The sequence below is a fragment of the Muscardinus avellanarius genome (genome assembly GCF_963383645.1).
Source record: "Muscardinus avellanarius genome assembly, chromosome: 3".
NCBI classification, from domain to species: domain Eukaryota; kingdom Metazoa; phylum Chordata; class Mammalia; order Rodentia; family Gliridae; genus Muscardinus; species Muscardinus avellanarius.
This window is the reverse complement of record NC_137788.1, coordinates 123,824,721-123,843,410: the sequence shown is the minus strand read 5'-3', so window position 1 is coordinate 123,843,410 and position 18,690 is coordinate 123,824,721.

The following is an 18,690-nucleotide window of genomic DNA, read 5'->3' as shown; positions in this document are numbered from 1 at the left end:
TGTTCCCTGTCTGAAATTTAAATTTAACTGGATGGCCTATATTTTAATCTGACAACTCTATCCAGGTGGGCTTCCTTTTATCTTTGCCAAGCAAGACAGATCTCAGTCAGGAGAGCCAGTGAGTAGCACAAAAGGACCTTGTCTTCCCAGGATTTCTTTTCTTCAAAGGACCCACAGCTATCCACATAGCATACGGCAGCCCAACACCCGTACGATTATAAATTAGAGTCTGCTTATTCATTGCCAAGTTAGGAACGCGACCACATCTCTCAGCTGTCTTCAGCTCCCAGCCTGAGAGTCAAAAAATAAACGTGTCGTTCCGTTAGAGTTCATGCCGCTGCTCCTCTGCTGTTCGCTCCCCGCGCGCTCTCTTTTTTCCCCTAGCGCCGCCCGCAGCACACAGGCCCCTTGCCACACGCTTGCATGGACGGCATCTCCCTTCTACTCTGTGAGGCCTGGAGCGAATTCTAACCAGACCTCGGTTTATAAGAACATGACCACGTTCCCTGACTTTCTCCATCAGAGCTGCTGGCAGGTGACAGGTGTCCAGCAGGATCTGTCGGATTCTGTGCCAGACAACACAAACATGAGAAAGAACGGTCTTCCTAAGGCAGTGTTAAACTGTGATCAGACCAGGTGCATCAAAGAATCCAGAAAATGAATGTAATGACTAGTGAGCTACTCAGGAAAGCAAGTCACAAAGCAGCCTTAGCATTTCACCCAGTCCGTGGAGTCGTCGTTTGGGGTCATTTCCTTAAAGATATTTTATTTTCATTTCTTTTCTTTTCTTTTCTTTTCTTTCTTTTCTTTTTTTTTGGGGGGGGGAGTGGTACTGGGGTTCCTGGAAGCCCTTCTACCTCCGGGCTACACTCTCGGACCTATTTTATATTTTTGAAATAGGGTCTCTTAAGCCAGCGTGGCTGGCTACGAACCTGCGCGATCCTCCTGTCTTGGCCTCCCAAGCGCGGGGATTACAAGCATGCGCCACCACGCCCGGCCTTAAAGATATTTTCATTTTCCAGTTTCCCAGCCTACCTCGGGACACTGCAGGGCTGTGCCTGTGCCCTCCTGCGGAGCCCAGCTGGCGGTGGCCTGGCTCTGGCAGGAGCCTCCAGCCTCTGCTCCAGGCTGCAGCCTCCGTCATCTCGGGCTCTCTCTCCTGCCTCCCTGCCACCGGCAGTCTCGTTGGAGGATTCAGGGTGAAGCAGCCTCCCAAGAGGTTGGCATGATGCACCCAGGGACTTCTGGGAGGGCCCGTTTCCTGGCGTGGCCACCTGCTCCCAGCCACATCAGCAGCACATAGGTTTATGCGTCCATCTACACTGCTGCCGCCAGGTAACGCACAGCCCTGGCGAGTGCCAAGACTCACTTTAAAGGGCATTCTTTGTCTTTTCTTTCCTTTCTTTTCTTTCTTTTTTGGTATGGAAGATTGAACTCAGGGGTATTATACCTGTGAGCCACAATCCAACTCCTCTTTTGTGCTTTTTTTTTTTTTTTTTTGCAGGTCTGGGGATGGAACCCAGGGGTATTTGACCTCCGAGCTAACCCCCTGCCCTATTTTTTATTCTTTATTTTGAAACAGGCTCTCACTAAGTTGCGAAGGGCCTCACTAAGTAGCTGAGGCTGTCCGTGAACCACAATCCTCCTCCGGTCTCAGCCTCCAGAATGCTGGGATTACAAGCGTGCGCCACCATGCCTGGCTTCTTTTTATTTTTTTATTTTGAAACAAGATCTCGCTAAGTTGCTGGGGGCCCTGCTAGGTTGCTGAGGCTGGCCTCAAACTCGTGACCCTCCTGTCTCAACCTGCCAAATGCTGGGACTACAGGCGTGCCCACCCTGCCCGACTAAAGGGGATCCTATACATGGGATTTGAGGGGTTCTTCACTTATTTTTTCCAAATAGAAAGAAAAGAAGGTTTGGGAGTAGAGGGTCGGAGATAGGTTATATTTTTCTTTAGGTTTTCTTGGGTCCGAGGGGTTTTCCTGGTTGTGGGCTTTTCCACGCCAGCAGCGGGACATTTTGTCACCCTCCAAGCCCCTCCTGCCACTATTTTTCCAATTGCTTGCACTATTCTTTTTTACACTGGTGTGAGAAGCAGATGCCAGGAGAAAGGTCAGCCTGAAACTGAGCTTTGGAAGTTTACCAAATACAACCGAGAGACCTTTGGGTTTAACATTAACGAAACATAGGTGTCAGTCATTTTTCTTTGAAGTTATCTGTGAGAAAAAGAGGAACATTAACAGACTGAAGGAAAATATAACTGCTCATTCACGAAACCCTTCTAAAGAGCTATTTTAAAATGTTTGTACATAGCTATCTTACAGTTTTCCATTTCAACAAATGCTTCTAATAATAAGAAATAGGAAAATGTATGATTACAAACCGTGGGGTTTGAATCCAGAGCCAAAATCTGTATTTTTAGCAAATCCCACCTGTGGGATCAGATTTTGCAGTCCATGTCCCTCTGCCGCCCCCTCGTGGCAGTATGCCTAAATTAACTTCTGTTCTCTTCCATCCAGGTGTGTGTGGAGGGGTGAGGGGGTTGGAATCGCAGAAACCAGATTATAAAGATACCAGTTTGTCTTTGGGACAAAAACTATGCCTTTACTGGCATTCTTTCTCATCTTGTGAAGTACTATAAGCCTAGGAAGCCTTTTTAACCCGTAATTTAACCCGTAATCTCTTAGAGAAAATCAAAATATTATAGACACCATCAAAGATACAATTTGTGAAAATATCATGTGTATGGATTTGATTAGATTATAATAATGAAATAAAACTTGTAAGACATTTACTATTCAGACATGGCTCATACCCATTATTGCACTGAGTTCTGTAGTTAGTACGTCTAAGAATCAGTTCATGTCAGAGGATTTATTGGAATTGGTTTTTCTTTTTAACAGGGACATAGAGGAGATTTCTCCTGTTTTCTTTCTCCTTGTCTTATTAATTCTTCTGTATGTAAAATAATGGCCAAAGCTCATGTGTTGCATTATCATCAGCATACTTGGTGGGGCAGAAGACTCAAATTCAAATGTACATTTTGCTCTTTCTTTGAGAAGAATGATGTTGCTTTCCTGGGGCTAGGTTTCCTGTCTGCAAAGTTGAGACAAATATATGTCATCAGATTAGGAAAACAGTCTGATCAGGTGCCCTTTGTGTGAGAGTCGTCTGTTTACCCATCTTGGGAGCATTGTTATTATATGCAAAGTGAAGATAAAGATTCCAGATCTTGTGCCCCCCTCCCCCGCCTCCACTGTCTCTACCCTCCATTTAGACCCCAGGGCAAGTTTCCCTGGAAGAAACCCAGAAATTCTCACTCTCTCTCAGCCTCCTATCTGCACAGCCCAGTCTCCCCAGGCCCAGCCTAAGTGTGGGTCTGTGCCATGGGGATGGGGTCCAGGGTGTGGTACCCAGGAGTGTGGCCATGGATGGGAAGTGGGAGGGACTGTAGCAGGGGGAGACAGAGGGCAGCCTGTCCCGCCTCCCAAGCTCTATCCGAGTCCTCTGCTATGACACAGTAATTATACCTTCAGGTCCACTCTTAGGATCAATCCATTCCAGGGTGAGCAGAATAGCCTCTTCCGTTAACTCTTCCTCTACTCCCACCGCTGCTCTGTCTACACACACACACACACACACACACACACACACACACACACACGAGGGAAGGGTGAGCAAACTTGTGTCGTTATCTCTTCCATCTGCTTGAACCACACTCCTCTAACAAGAGCCCAGCCTTCCAGGCCACTGAATTTAAGGCTTACGCAGAGTTTGGGGCACCCACAGAGACGGTGGGCAGGGGTTTGGGGATGAGTTGAGCTGCAGTGTGGAGACCGACCCAGGGCTAAGGGGTCTGAGTTGAGTCAGTAGAGCATGGAGGGGAACACGGGGTCGTCTCCAACAGAAGTGAAGGCCGTGTCGCCTGAGCAGGACACACCACCCTCCCTCGCCCTGCACTGGGCCAGCAGCTCTGCACAGAGCCAGGCAGTCCTCGACCTACAGACCTCATTCAGCTGGAACAGAATCACGTGTGTGCATCTCTGGAAAACCCACTTTCATGCCACACTTCGTCTAACCAACCTAATTTTATTTTTGTCTTCATCTGGATTTCTTTCTAAAATGAGCACACACGCACATACTCTCTCAAGTCTTTTGGAGAGAGGTTAAGGTCTGTGGAAATTGGGATGTTTTTATAAGCATCAAGCTGAGTGCTGTTTACACCCTAATTGCCAACTCTCTTCTATGTTAAAAGAATATTAGAATTCACTTCCTTGCTTCCAATGTCCCCCCACGGTTGGCGGTGCGGTTTGTGACAAGGACCCTGGTGCTGGAAGGCTGCCTCCCGGCCACGGAGGCCCCACTGCTGTGCTGGAGCTCCAGCAGCTTCGGAAGTCCTTCCAGAAAAAGAAGAAAGAAGTATTGTTTCCATCCGTAGAGACTTCTGCTGCTGTTGGGCTTCAGCCCATGTCCAGTTTTGGCCTTCCAGAACACGGTGCCAGAGTTCCTTCTGTGTGGAGGCTAAGCCGTCCCTGCAGAGAGGGCCTGCCGAGCTGTCGGAGATGTGCTTGTGTTCCCGCAGGCGCAGCCCATGCCCAGGCCCTGCTTTCGACATCTGCTGCTGGACAGAGGTCTGCTGGGGCCCGTGGGCACATCGCCTTCTCTGGGTGCATCTGGGCAGAACTGCAGAGGAGGCGCAACGCACCTGGCCTCCTGCACGCTCGGTGTGAACATTGTGGGATACAATTTGCCTGCAGAAAATATTCACATTAGATTTTTCTTTTCTGTGTTGGTGAAACCATAACTGGGGGTGCTGTCTACAATCTCATGTGACACCTTGCATATAAAACCCCGCTGCAATTCTTTTGTATATGCTTATTTCCAGAAAACTTTTTGGCCTTATTGTTAAAATTCTGTTATGAAAAGGAATCTGCCGCATTTTCTTCTAATCTTGAGTGTCCAACAACTTAAGTTCATTGTCCAAATGTGCTCATCTGTACAAGTCAGGAGCCTGAGATGTATTTTCTTTCAACTTTTTAAAATTATTATTATTTTTTACTGGACCATCCATCCATCCACCATTTTGGGGGAAGGAACTGAGTTTGAATCTGTATTAGGGCCCATGTTCTTGGAAGAAGCTGGTATAACTAAGTTTATACAGAGTTTCTAGCGCTTGCAACCAAGAACTCTGACTCATCTACTCAGCAAATTAATTAGCTCAGTGATTCACTTACTCAACCAACATTTCCTGAGCAAACACCGTGTGGAGTAGACACATGGGTGCAGAGAATGTACGTTTTGAAAATATAATCTAGTGTGTGGATTACTGAAGGTGGTAGCTTATGTTTCTGGGTGATCCTGCTGCAATCCTGCCGGCTTTTGATGTCTGGTCACTGGGAAAATGCCCATGCTGCACATCTTGGCAGATACCCACCCAGATGGAATTATATCTCTGGCTCGGGAAGAACCTGATCCCCCAAAGACCCTTCATGTGCAAGAACTGCACACCCCAAATAAGAGGAGGCTTTCAGCAGCACGGGAATACTAAGTACATGGGAGGCGGGGCGGTGGGGGAACAAGGTTGGAAGGTTCCGTGTCGTAAATCACACATAGCATCCATCATCCAGGCAAATGACTGCCAGAACACCAATGGAGGAAAAATGGACCAATTAAGTCCACTGACACAGAGGTCTTCTTCCTTTGGTTCTTAATGCTAAGCTAAAATCTTTCTTCCTCTCCTAGGATAAGAAGAGAACGCAGCTTGTATAAGATAAGGTCTCTGCTTCTGAAGTAGTATGCAGACATCTGGGGAGCCAGCAACTGCACTGCTGAACCGACCCGGATGCCAGTTCAAGGCCATCCTGCTGTGGAGGCCGCTGTGCCCTTTCACACGGAGGACAGAGACCCTCCCACTGCCTGGGCCTTCATGATAAGGGAAGGACCCCCGCCCCCATGCATTCCACCTCCAGTGACATTCACAGATTTGTTAGGGTTGGAAGGGTTCGAGGATTGGATGAGAGAGGCCAACCATCTTCGGGGAAGGAAGCTGATCTTGTTCCGGCAATGATCCTGCCATCTCTTAGTTTTAGTTTGTGCTCTGGGGAAGGTGAAGGTGGAGAAATGGCCTCAGGGCCTCAAATACTACCAGAGCGCTCTCTCCGTCACTGTGCAGCTCTTCAGTTTAAATGATTTAATGAAAGATAATTACATACATAGAGTATGTGTGTGTGTGTATTTCCTCCTACCTCTCTTTAGTAGACGGCAACAGAGACAGAGATAAGGCAAACACTGCAAAATGTCAAAACACTTGGAGAATCTGGGTGAAGGTATGCTAGTTCAATTCTTTCACCTTTCCTATAGACTAAACATTTTCAAAGTAGAAAGTTTGAGGAAATGCCTGACCATATAACATAAAACACAGAAGATTCTGAATGTTATCCTCTGAGTCTTCCGTGTTATAAAGAGTGAAATGGAAACCCAAAGCTGCAGAGATAAGAGACACGCTCAGCTTCTGGTGTTAAGATGCTGTGCTTTGCGGTCGCCTGAAAATTAACCTCCGTTTTTTTGGCGTGTAAATTCTTTTTAATCTTTCAATTCTGTAACGTGGTATTGGCTTTCCCCATCAAAAGGACCGCGGACGGTAGAGAACACGGAGACCCTGAAATATCGCTCTTTCTGCAGGAACAGGAATTTTCTGAGCACTAACCCTGAGCTGGGCTGCAGAGAGCCTGGGAGCGCTCTCCTGCGCCTGCGCACTCTGCCGCCACCCGCCCGGCGGATCCCAGGCCTTCCTGTTATTACCTAGCGCCCCCTCCTGGGCTGCCATCCACCGTCATCATGTCGCTTAGTATTCGAGGGCTTTAAAGACTTCCGGATACCAGGCATGGTAATGTACACCTGTAATCCCAGTACTTGGGAGGCTGAGACAGGTTCAAGATTAGCCTCAGCAATTTAGTAAGGCCCAGTTTCAAAGTAAAAATAAACAAATAAGGCGTAGTACCCCAGTACCCCCCAAAATGTAAACTAAACAAGAAGTGTCTCTATAAAAAGTTATAAACCAGTCTTCACCAAGTGAGGTGGTGCACACCTCTAATCCTAGTACTTGAGAGGCTGAGAAAGGAGGATCTCAGGTTCAAGGCCAGCAGATGGTAACTTAAAAACACCCTGTTTCAGCCGGGCATGGTGGTGCACGCTTGTAATCCCAGCACTTGGGAGGCTGAGACAGGATGATCGCACAGGTTCGAAGCCAGCCTCAGCTACTTAGTGAGGCTCTCAGCAACTTAGTGAGACCCTGTTTCCAAATAAAATATAAAATGGGTCTGGGAGTATAGCCCGGAGGTAGAAAGCCTCTGGGTTCCACCCCCAGTACCACCAAAAAAAAAAAAAAAAAAAAAAAAAAAGGATTCTGTTTCAAAGTAAAAATTAAAATAAGGTTGGGAGGTATAACTCAGAGGTAGAATGTCCCTGCAGTCAATTGCTAATACCAAAAACAAAACAGAAACAATTGAAATAAATTAAAACCAAACCAAACTAAGTCAACATAATAATATCTTGGCCATGCTAATTAGATTTTTTTGTGTGTGTGGTACTGGGGGTAGAACCCAGGGGCTTTCTACCTCCGGGCTATACTCCCAGACCTTTTTTATATTTTTATTTGGAAACAGGGTCTCACTAAGTAGCTGAGGCTGGCTTTGAACTCGTGCGAGCCTCCTGTCTCAACCTCCCAAGCGCGGGGATTACAAGCATGCGCCACCACACCCCGCTAACAGATATGGAGTCAGACAGATGTGGAGCCCCTCAGTGGGAATTAGGCATGAACCCAGGGTCTTGAGCCTCCCTGCCTAAAGTGGTGAAGACAACTCCAGGATCCTTAGAAAGTTGGGATTGAACGGTCCCGTATGTTGTCCCTTGACCCTCCCCTGTTTTTTCGTTTTTATTAACATTGCATCTTCTCTCTCCTATTCTGATATGCCTACAGCTTATTTTTATTCTCTGACTGAAAGACTGAAACAAAAATGATTTTTATTCTTCACATATACTGGGAAGTTTGGTATGAAAAATTCTGGACACGGCCCCTTTCCCTATCTAGCTGTTGAACCCCTTTTCAATGAATATCTGATGAAGGTACCTGTTAAATAAAAATGAATGTTATATATAAAATTGTGGGATGTTATTTTCTACCTTGTAAAGAAAAAATATATTGGTGTGGAATGTACAATGTATAGCCAAACTGGAAGACTTCAGTAACTTAAATGACACCAGGCATGGAGGGGGCAGGACACTGAAAGTCATCCAGAAAGCTGGAAGGTATTCTAGAGGTTGTAAAATAATCCCCAGAGGTTCAGGGTATTTGTTGAGTCATATCCTTAGAAAAATCAGCCTTTGGGTTTGTACTATTGGTGCCCTCTCTCCAAATGAGAGACATAATTTCTTCTCTTGAGCTTATTGGACTGGGTTTCTTAATCCTAGTATTTAAAAAATAAGAGTTCTAAAAATGAGCTTGATTTATTTTGGTGGTACTGGGGTTCCTGGAAGCCCTTCTACCTCCGGGCTATACTTCCAGACCTATTTTATACTTTTTCATTTGGAAACAGGGTCTCCTAAGCCAGCGTGATCCTCCTGTCTCTGCTTCCCAAGTGCAGGGATTACAAGCGTGCGCCACCACGCCCAGTGTAAAAATTAGCTTTAAAAGCAGGCATAACGAGCTGGAGGTGGTGGTGCATGCTTGTTATCCCTGCACTTGGGAGGTGGAGACAGGAGGATAGTGCAGATTCCAAGCCAGTCTTGCTGGCTTAGGAGACCCTGTTTCCAAATATATACATATATATATAATAGGTCTGGGAGTATAGCCCGGAGGTAGAAGGGTTTCCAGGAACCCCAGTACCACCAAAAAAAAAAATAAATAAATAAAATAAAAGGCAGGAGGATCGCACAGGTTCGAAGCCAGCCTCAGCTACTTAGTGAGGTTCTGAGCAACTTAGTTTCCAAATAAAATATAAAAAAAAAAAATAGGTCTGGGAGTATAGCCCGGAGGTAGAAGGCCCCTGGTTGCACCCTCAGTACTACCAAAAAAAAAAAAAAAAAGCAGGCATAACAAGCTGCTGGCCTAGGTATTATTTGGTTTGTACTGTATTTTTTGAAAAATAAGAAACTTGCACACAAAACCCCAATTCCAACTTCTCTTGAAAGATCTGGGAACCCTGGGCTTCACTTTCCTCCTGGTAGGAGCTGATGTATCTCCCATGGCTGTGAGCTCTGTGGTTTGCCACAATCCCTAAACATTATAGGTGTTGTATATCCAAGACAGCTTCACTTAAATGGCTCCGGGAAGCATCTAAATTGAAGAACTATGTTATCCAGTTTGGATTCATTTAGGTAAAATAATCTCTCTTGACATGGATGAGTATTTATATCTAGTATAGTACCGCACGCATTCAGGATGCCTAACAAGGCATATTACATAATATTTTATTTACTCCCAACAATCCTTTGAGATGAATGCAACTATTATAATCACTTTAAAGATATGTTCCTAAATCTTGGAGAGGAAGTGGAACTTGTCCAAGGTTAAACAGTTAGTAAGAAGCCGAGCCAGGATTCATACCCAAAGCCCACGGTGCCAAATAGCTGAGCAAGGCCAGGTGTGGTGGCACACGCTTGTAATCCCAGCATTTGGGAGGCTGAGACAGGAGGATCATGGGTCGCAAATAGTCTCAGCTGCTTAGTGAGGTCCTTTGCAACTCAGTGAGACCCTGTTTCAAAATAAAGAATAAAAAATGGGGCTGGGGGTATAGCTCGGAGGTCGAATGCCCCTGGGTTCCACCCCAAGACCCGCAAAAAAAAAAAAAAAAAAAAAAAAAAAATGAGCAAAAGAGAATGCAAGGAGGTTGCAGGTGTCAGCAGCGAGTTTCCTTGAAGAACAAGAAAGCAGGATAATAGCATTAAAGACCCCTGGGTCAAAGACCTAGGATCCAGGGTTAGGAGTAGTGCCACATGCTAATAATCCCAGGACTCGGGAGGCTGAAACACAAAGATCACAGGTTTGAGGCCAGACTCAGCAACTCAGTGAGGCCTGGTTTCAAAACAAAAAGTAATAAGGGCCAGAGATGTAGATCAGAGGGAAAATGCTCCTGGGTTTAATCCTCAGTACCCAAACCAAATAAACAAAAAATAACAATAAAAACAAAAGAAACCCCCCTAGAAACTAGGACTGAGAATACAGGATTATCTTTATGAGGGTCTTACCACTTATTAGTTGATAACCTTTGGACACTCCTTTCCTTTCTTTCCTGGGTCTTTCACTCTATAAAATGAAGGCAGGTGGGGTGGTGTGGAGATCCTGAATAGGCACCCATCTGAACGTCCTCTCTCCTCCTGGCCCTCCATCTAAGAAAGTCTTTGCTTTTGCTCCCCCTGCTGGGCACAGAGCAGAACATCTCTGCTGTCCAGGCTGCAGTGGATTTCCTTCCACTGTTCATCAAAGCCCCCCCCACCCACAGGCTCTTGGTGGGCTCAGGTTACCTGGCAAGGACACCTCGGCCGGCGATGATGTGAGTCACTTCCTGGTCAACATCGAACAGAGTAAAATAAGTGAAGGTCTAAAGCAACTCACGATCCTATTTGAAACGGGGTCTCACTGAGTTGCAAAGGGCCTCACCAAGTAGCTGAGGCTGTCTGTGAACCGGGATCCTCTTGTCTCAGTCTCCCAAATGCTGGGATTACAAGCATGCACCACCAAACCTGGCTTCCATTTGATACGATTATTTATTTATTTATGGTAGGGGGGTGGAACCCAGGGGCTTTTCTACCTCTGGGCTGCACTCTCAGACCTATTTTATACTTTATTTGGAAACAGGGTCTCACTAAGTTGCTGAGAGCCTCACTAAGCAGCTGAGGCTGGCTTTGAACCTGCGCGATCCTCCTGTCTCAGCCTCCCAAGCGCTGGGATTACAAGCGTGCGCCACTACGCCCAGCTTGATAAATTTTTTAAATTCTTATCTAATAATATAATTATTTCTGTGCTCCTCTGCAATTGGACAAACAATCAAATATATTTATTCGGGCCATTATAAAGTTGCTGAATAATACCTGGCAAGTTCAGTCTTTGGGCAGGGCACTACGGCCACCTTCCAGACACGCTGAGCAACACTTAGGAAGCGGGCGTCGTGGCCCAAATCCATGCAAATCTGTTTTCCAGGGTAATAACTATCCCTTGTGTTCTCTGCAGTTTGACAAACACGCCACGCACATGTTTTATTCAAAACTTTGATAAAATGGTTGAACAACCTGGCAAATTCAGCGTCCTTTGAGTGAGTGCTGAAGAGCCATCTGAGTAGGGCTGTTCTGTTGATTAACATTTAGGAGACAGCCACTCCCGCTGTAAATCTGTCTAATGTGTTGCCATCACGCTGCTTTTTTCTTTGGGTTCATGATGACAGTGTGGCAAACTCGCTGAAGTCAAGGTACATTGTGGTCTCCAGCTTTTTCCTGCATTGTGTGTGTGTGTGTGTGTGTGTGTGTGTGTGTGTGTGTGTGTGTTGATACTATTTTATAATTTATTTGGAAACAGGGTCTAAGTTGCTGAGAACCTCACTAAGCAGCGGAGGCTGGCTTTGAACCTGTGCAGTCCTCCTGTCTCAGACTCCCAAGCGCGGGGATTACAAGCGTGCGCCACCACGCCCGGCTTCCTGCACTCTTAAGGCAAAACCCTCCAATAGGTGGTTTGATTTATTCTGAAATGATTGGATGTTAATCAGCTCACGTAGGCTCCTAATAAACACCATTTTATTTCCTCTGTGGTTGTGATGAATTTCGTTTAGAATTTAAAAAGCACGGGCTTGTCGTCATACACACCTTGACTCTTTACTGTGAACTCAACTAGTGAGTCCACCTGCCTGTGCCTCAGTTTCCCCCTTTGTGAAATGGAGATAGTCATCCTTTCTTCCTAACACCTAACACGTGTTAGGTGTTGGGGTCCACTGTCGTTACTGTCGTATTAGAATAGGAAATCATTACATTACTTTAGTGTCTAAAGCTGACCGCCTTCTTTTCCCTTAGCTGGAAATCTGAATAGCACACAGCTCTCCCCAGTCTTGTGGCACTGTGTCCAAGGATAGCAAAAATAAAAGCAGTCCTGATTTCTGACTGCCATCTGTTCACACTAACCATCTGCCCCAAACTGACTGTCTCTCTCTCTCTCTCTCTCCACCTCTTTTTGTGTTCTTCTTGCTTGAAACATTAATTAAAATGTGTCCCACCACCTCCACATCAAACTCACACCTCATGCGACCCTTAGATATTTTTCATGGCTCAACTTATTTGGAGCTCCATCTGGTAAAAGAAGGACCCATGGCAGCTGCACTTCATGTTTCTTACTTCTACGTCCCAGGGGTATAGATCTGTCATGCCCAGGACTGGGATGTGCCAGGTCATTTGTCTCTGATAGGATGGCTAGGAAACCAGTCAACCTTAAGTATCGTGGGACCTTGTATTAGGAACAGGAATTCAAGACACAGGAGAGCACCCAAGTTATGGAGAAACCAGGTATCAGAAACGGAAATGAGACCAAATCACAGTAGCAAGGACACAGAACCGAGTCTTATGAGCTGCCACAGGGACGTTACAACAGGAAACTTATACCCCCTTCTTAAAGAGGTGGTACCAGAATCAGATTTGAGTTGAATCTGTAATACAAGATGGTCCCAGCAGTGGGTCACTGCTCTGCGCAGGCTGAGAGCCAAGCAAGGTGCTAAGATGTTCTCCAGGAGAATTGCCAAGGGTCCCGTAAATTGTCTACTCCATTCAGTTCTTCCACTAGCCCTGGATAAAATTACAGAGACCTTCTCATGCTGGTTTCTGAGTCCTTTGAGAGAGGTAAAAGGCTGGTCAGAAATCTGTCAGATTCCCTTTTTTAGCAGGATGACAAAACTCACTACCCTGTGGGATCCAGGTCACTAGGGCTCTCTGAGAGCTCACAATGCTAACTTAAGTCGAGGAACTGACCCGGTAAGAATGGAGAGAGACAGCCACGAGTCACAGCTCACACGGAGTTATTTTAACCCACTTTAATGGCCTAGGGGAAGGGTGTGGGTTCTCTAGCTGGCCACAGCATCAAGGTGTCCTTAAATGTCAATCAAGTTATTTAAGACTTTTGCCATTTCTTAACCTTTGACTACACACATTTAAAAAATATTTTTTAAATGTTTTGGTACTTTGTATTGAACGTAAGGGCATTCTAACTCCAAGCTCTACCCTCAGCCTTTTAAAAGAAATTTATTTGAAATACGCTCTCACTACGTTGCTGAAGGTCTTGCTGAGTTGCTGAGGCTCCTCAAACCTGCGATCCTCCCGTCTCAGCCTCCCAAGTACTGGGTGCACTGGCTTGCGCCACCATGCCTTGGTTAACTTTTTTTTTTTTTTTTAATGAAGATTGAGAAATAAACTTCGCTTCAATTCCATTTCCTGGAGACAATCTCTGTTAAATTCTGGAGTGTGTACGAGCAAGCTTCTTTCATCTCTTTTTCCCTTCCTCGTCTCCTTTGTTTCCTCTTCCTTCTCTTTCTGGCTGTGGACCTGCAGGGAAGAGAGTTACATGAGAAGCAGGTGCGGTGCTCGGCCTTCGCCTGCTCCTGTTTTATTGTCTTGCTTGTCTTCCCTGGGCCTTTCCTCCCCCACCTCTAGCGGCCATTCTGAGATTCTGGATCCTTTGCACGCGGCCTTGTCGCATCTTGACATTCCTTAGAGGATTTCTTTTCTCAGAGTTTCTGGCGCCGTCCACATGAGGCAGGGGCTGCAGGTCTCCAGGATGCGGCAGCAGGAAGCAGAGAAGCTCATGGCTGTGCTTCCACCATCAGAGAGCAGGAGGAGCTCTAGTCTCCAAGGCACACCCCGGGGCCACCCCCAGGGAATCCATTACAACCTCATTACAGCACTCAATTACGCCACTCAATTACGTCATTCAATTACATCAGCTCCAAACATTAGGTGAGCTCTTTCGGGAACACTGTAGATCTAACTATAACAATTGTTGAAAAATATATCGCAGCCGGGCGTGGTGGCGCACGCTTGTAATCCCCGCGCTTGGGAGGCAGAGACAGGAGGATGGCGAAGGTTCAAAGCCAGCTGGCTTAGGAGACCCTGTTTCCAAATAAAAAAATATAAAAATAGGTCTGGGAGTGTAGCCCGGAGGTGAAATGGGCTTCCAGAAACCCCAGTACCACCAAAAAAAAAAAAAAAGAAAGAAAAAGAAAAATGTATTGCATTGATGTATTCTAATTTGCTTGAGGGACACTTACTCTAGGCCTTGTTCTGTTCCTTACTATTTCCTTTAATCTCAACACGATGTCTGGGATCTACTCCTATGCCATCTGTCCATCTGGTGCTGGACACTGCATGCTTCACAGTGTATTGATGTATTCACTTAGTAATGGACTCTACGCTGCTTCTTTGTGTGTGTGTGGTACTGGGGGTGGAACCCAGGGGCATTCTACCTCCGAGCTATACCCCCAGCCCTATTTTATTTTAATTAATACATTTTAAAACTTTTAAATAATTTTTTATTGGTGCATTGTAGTCATACATCTCAATGGGATAAAAAAATAAAACTTGTGGAGATATACATGCACACATCACCCAATCAGCCCCTACCCAACCTCTAACCCCTCCCTCCCACTCCCTCCTACCCATGCTTGGCTTCCTGATTGACTTTGATATGTTTAAGTACATCATGTACCAGCCCTATTTTTTATTCTTTATTTTGAAACAGGGTCTCACTGGGTTGCAAAGGGCCTCCTAAGTAGCTGAGGCTGTCCGCAAACCATGATCCTCCTGCCTCAGCCTCCCAAATGCTGGGATCACAAGTATGCCTCACCATGCCCAGCTTGCTTCTTACATCTTGCTGACAAAAACACAATAAATATCCCCATGCGTATGCCCAGATGGGCCTGATTATCAAAAGTATATACACAGGAGTAGGGCTGCTGATCCATAGAAATACGCTTTCAGTATCGCTAACTGCTTTCAGATTGCTCTTCAAATGGTCATAATAATATTACTTTTAATTAATAAAGGACTCATATAGCTTATATGAAAGCTCATATAGCTTTTATAGCTTACAATTCAGTGAATTTCAGACTATTTTTAGGGTCATGGAATTATCAGTATCTAATCCCAGGACATTTGCATCACTCCCCCAGAACACTCCCCCAGGACATTTGCATCACTTTTGCCTGCCCCCAGCCTCTGGCAACCTCTATGGTCATGTAAGTGGAATCATACTATGTGTGACCTTTTGTGATTGGCTTCTTTCTCTTAACATAGTATTTTCAAGGTTTACTCACGTTGTAGTATGTATTAGTACTTCATTTCTTTTAATGGATGCATAATATTCCATTCTTCAGAGTGCATTTTATTTATTCCCTCATTAATTGATGGATATTTGGACTGCTTTCACTTTTTTGCAATTATGAGTAATATGACTACATTTTGGGCTATTATTCTTCAATACTGAACATTCATGTAAAACATGTTTTTGGTTCCCTTGGTATAAGCTTAGGGGTAGAGCTGCTTGGTAATATGGTAAGTCTATGCTTAATTATTGAGAGACTATTGGTAGCCGGGTGTGGTGGTGTACACTTGTAATCCCAGAATTTGGGAGGCTGAGACCAGAGGATCCCGGTTCGTGGACAGCCTCAGCTACTTAGTGAGGCCCTCCGCAACTCAATGAGACCTGGTTTCAAAATAAAGAATAAAAAATAGGGCAGGGGCTGTAGCTCAGAGGTCAAATGGCCCTGGGTTCCATCCCCAGACCCGCAAAAAAAAAAAAAAAAAAAAAAAAAAGGAGACTATGGTCAGAGAACATGCTCAATATGATTTTAATAATTTACAGCATATTGTGCATCACCTCGTTGCCTAATCTGTGGTCTTTCCTAGAAAATGGCCCGTGTGACTTGAGAAGAATGTGCGTTCTGCTGTTCTTGGGTTCAGGGTTTCCCAGAAGTTTGTTGGGTCTAGTTTGGGGTTTAGTGTTTTCTAAGTCTTTTGTTTTCTTGTCGACTTTCTGTTTAGCTGTTCTCTTCATTATTGAAAGTAAAATATTACAGTCTGCAACTACTACTGTTGAATTCTCTCTCTCTCCTTCCAGTCTGGTCATTTTTGCCTCTATACTCTGAGGCTCTATTGTTAAGTACACAAATGTTTATGCTTGCTCTGTCTTCTGGATGGAGCAATCCATTTATCATTTAAAAATGTTCCTTCCGGCCGGGCGTGGCGGCGCACGCTTGTAATCCCCGCGCTTGGGAGGCAGAGACAGGAGGATCGCGCAAATTCGAAGCCAGCCGCGCGCGCTGGTTTAGGAGACCCTGTTTCCAAAATGAAAATGTAAAAAATAGGTCTGGGAGTGTAGCCCGGAGGTAGAAGGGCTTCCAGGAACCCCAGTACCACCAAAAAAAAAAAAAAAAAAAAAAAAAAAAAATGTTCCTTCCTGTCTCTAATAACAACTGTTTCTTAAAGTCTAATTTGTCTTACATAAACATAGACTTTCTTCCTTCCTTCCTTCCTTCCTTCTCTCCCTCCTTCCCTCCTTTCTTTCTTTCTTTCTTTCTTTCTTTCTTTCTTTCTTTCTTTCTTTCTTTCTTTCTACGTGTGTGTGTGTGTGTGTGTGTGTGTGTGTGTGTGTGTGAGTGAGAGTACTGGGGATTGAGCCCAGGAGCATTCTACCTTTGAGCTACACCCTCATTCCTACTTTTTATTCTTTATTTTGAGGCAGGCTCTCACTAAGTTGTGCAGGGCCTCACCAAGTAGCTGAGGCTGGCCGCAAGCACGCGGTCCTCCTGTCTCGGCCTCCTGAGTGGCATTACAAGCGTGCGTCACCACGCCTGGCTCCCGGTGAGCTTTTGATTACTGTTTTCATGGCGCATGTTTCCCTGTTGTTTTGCTTTCCGCCATCCATGCCTTTCAATCTAAAGTATATCTCTAGTAGACAGCGTTATGTTGGCCCATATTTTGTTTAATATTTAACTCTTAGCAAGTTTGTCTTCTGACTGGATTGTTTAATCTATTCACATTTCATATAAGTACAGATAAGATAGAATTTATCCACCATTTGCTACTTCTTTTCTATATATCATACGCCTTTTGTTCCTCTGTTCCTTTACTTACGCTTTTGTTGTATTAAATGGATATTTTCCAATACATCATTTAATCCCCTTGCCATTTCTTTTGTTATGTTTTGTTTTCTTAGAGGTTGCTGTAAATATTATAATTACCTCCTTAAATCATAATTGCTTAGTTCAGGTTAATATATGAATTTACTATTACACAGAATTATTCCCATATTTCTCTCATCTTTGTGTGATTATTGTCATATGAATAAATATCATCCATTATAAACCCATCAGTAGGGCTTTATAGTTGCTTCATGCAGTTATTGTTTAAATAAGACCATGGGAAAAAAGAATCATTAATAAAAATGCATAAACAGCCTCAGCTACTTAGCGAGGCCTTTCGCAACTCAGTGAGACCCTGTTTCAAAAATAAAAAGAACTAAAATATAGGGCTGGGATGTAACTCAGAAGTGGAATCCCCTGGGTTCCATCCCCAGCATAACAAAATAATGCATAAATACTATTGGTCGTGTGTGTGTGTGTGTGTGTGTGTGTGTGTGTGTGTGTGTTACTAGGGATTGAACCCAGGGACATTCTACCTCCAGAATACACTTTAAGCCTTTTATTTTTTTCTTTTGAAGCTGGGTCTCTCTAGGTTGCTGAAGTTGTCCTCTAACCTATGATCCTTCTGTCTCAGCCTTCTAAGCACTGGGTTTACAGGTGTGCACCGCCATGCCTAGTAAAAGTCTATATTTTTTTTGTAATGAGGAATGAACCTAGGAACATTCTAAATATGAACTACACCCTAAACCGCTTTTGTTATTTTGAAACAGGGTCTCACTATGTTGCTGACGTTGGCTCAAACCTGCCATCCTGCTGTCTCACCCTCTCATATGCTGGGGTTTTGGGGGTGATCTACCATGCCTGGTTGTCTTTATTTTATTTTCTCATAAGTATTTGAGTTGCTATATAGTGTAATTTTACCTTGAAGTGTTTCTTGTTTGCTAATGACAATTTCTTTTGTTTGTTAGTTTTTTGTTGTTGTTATTTTATTATTTTTTGACCTGCAAAGGTCTTAATTTTTCTTTCGCTTTTGAAGGATGTTTTGCTGGATATAAAATTATTGGCTGACAGTCTTTTTGACTAGTTTAAATATGCTATCCCACTGGCTTCTGACCCCTATGGTATCTGATGAGAAATTGGCTGTATATATTTTTGAAGGTTTTTTTTTTTTTTTTTTTTTTTGCTGGTCTGGAGATGGAACCTGGAGCATTCAACCTCCAAGCTACACTCCCTGCCCTATTTTTTATTCTTTATTTTGAAACCGGGTCTCACTGAGTTGCAGAGGGCCTCACTAAGTAGCTGAGGCTGGCCATGAGCCGCGATCCTCTGGTCTCAGCCTCCCGAATGCTGGGATTACAAGCGTGCGCCACCACGCCCGGCTCTTGAGGTTTTTTATATAATATACACAGTATACTATACTGTCCAGATTTTTAAGGGTAAGTTATGGTGAGTTTTGACATACGTGTATGCCCATGTAATCTCCAAGCCAATAAAAATATATAAAATTTCCATTTCCCTAGAAAGT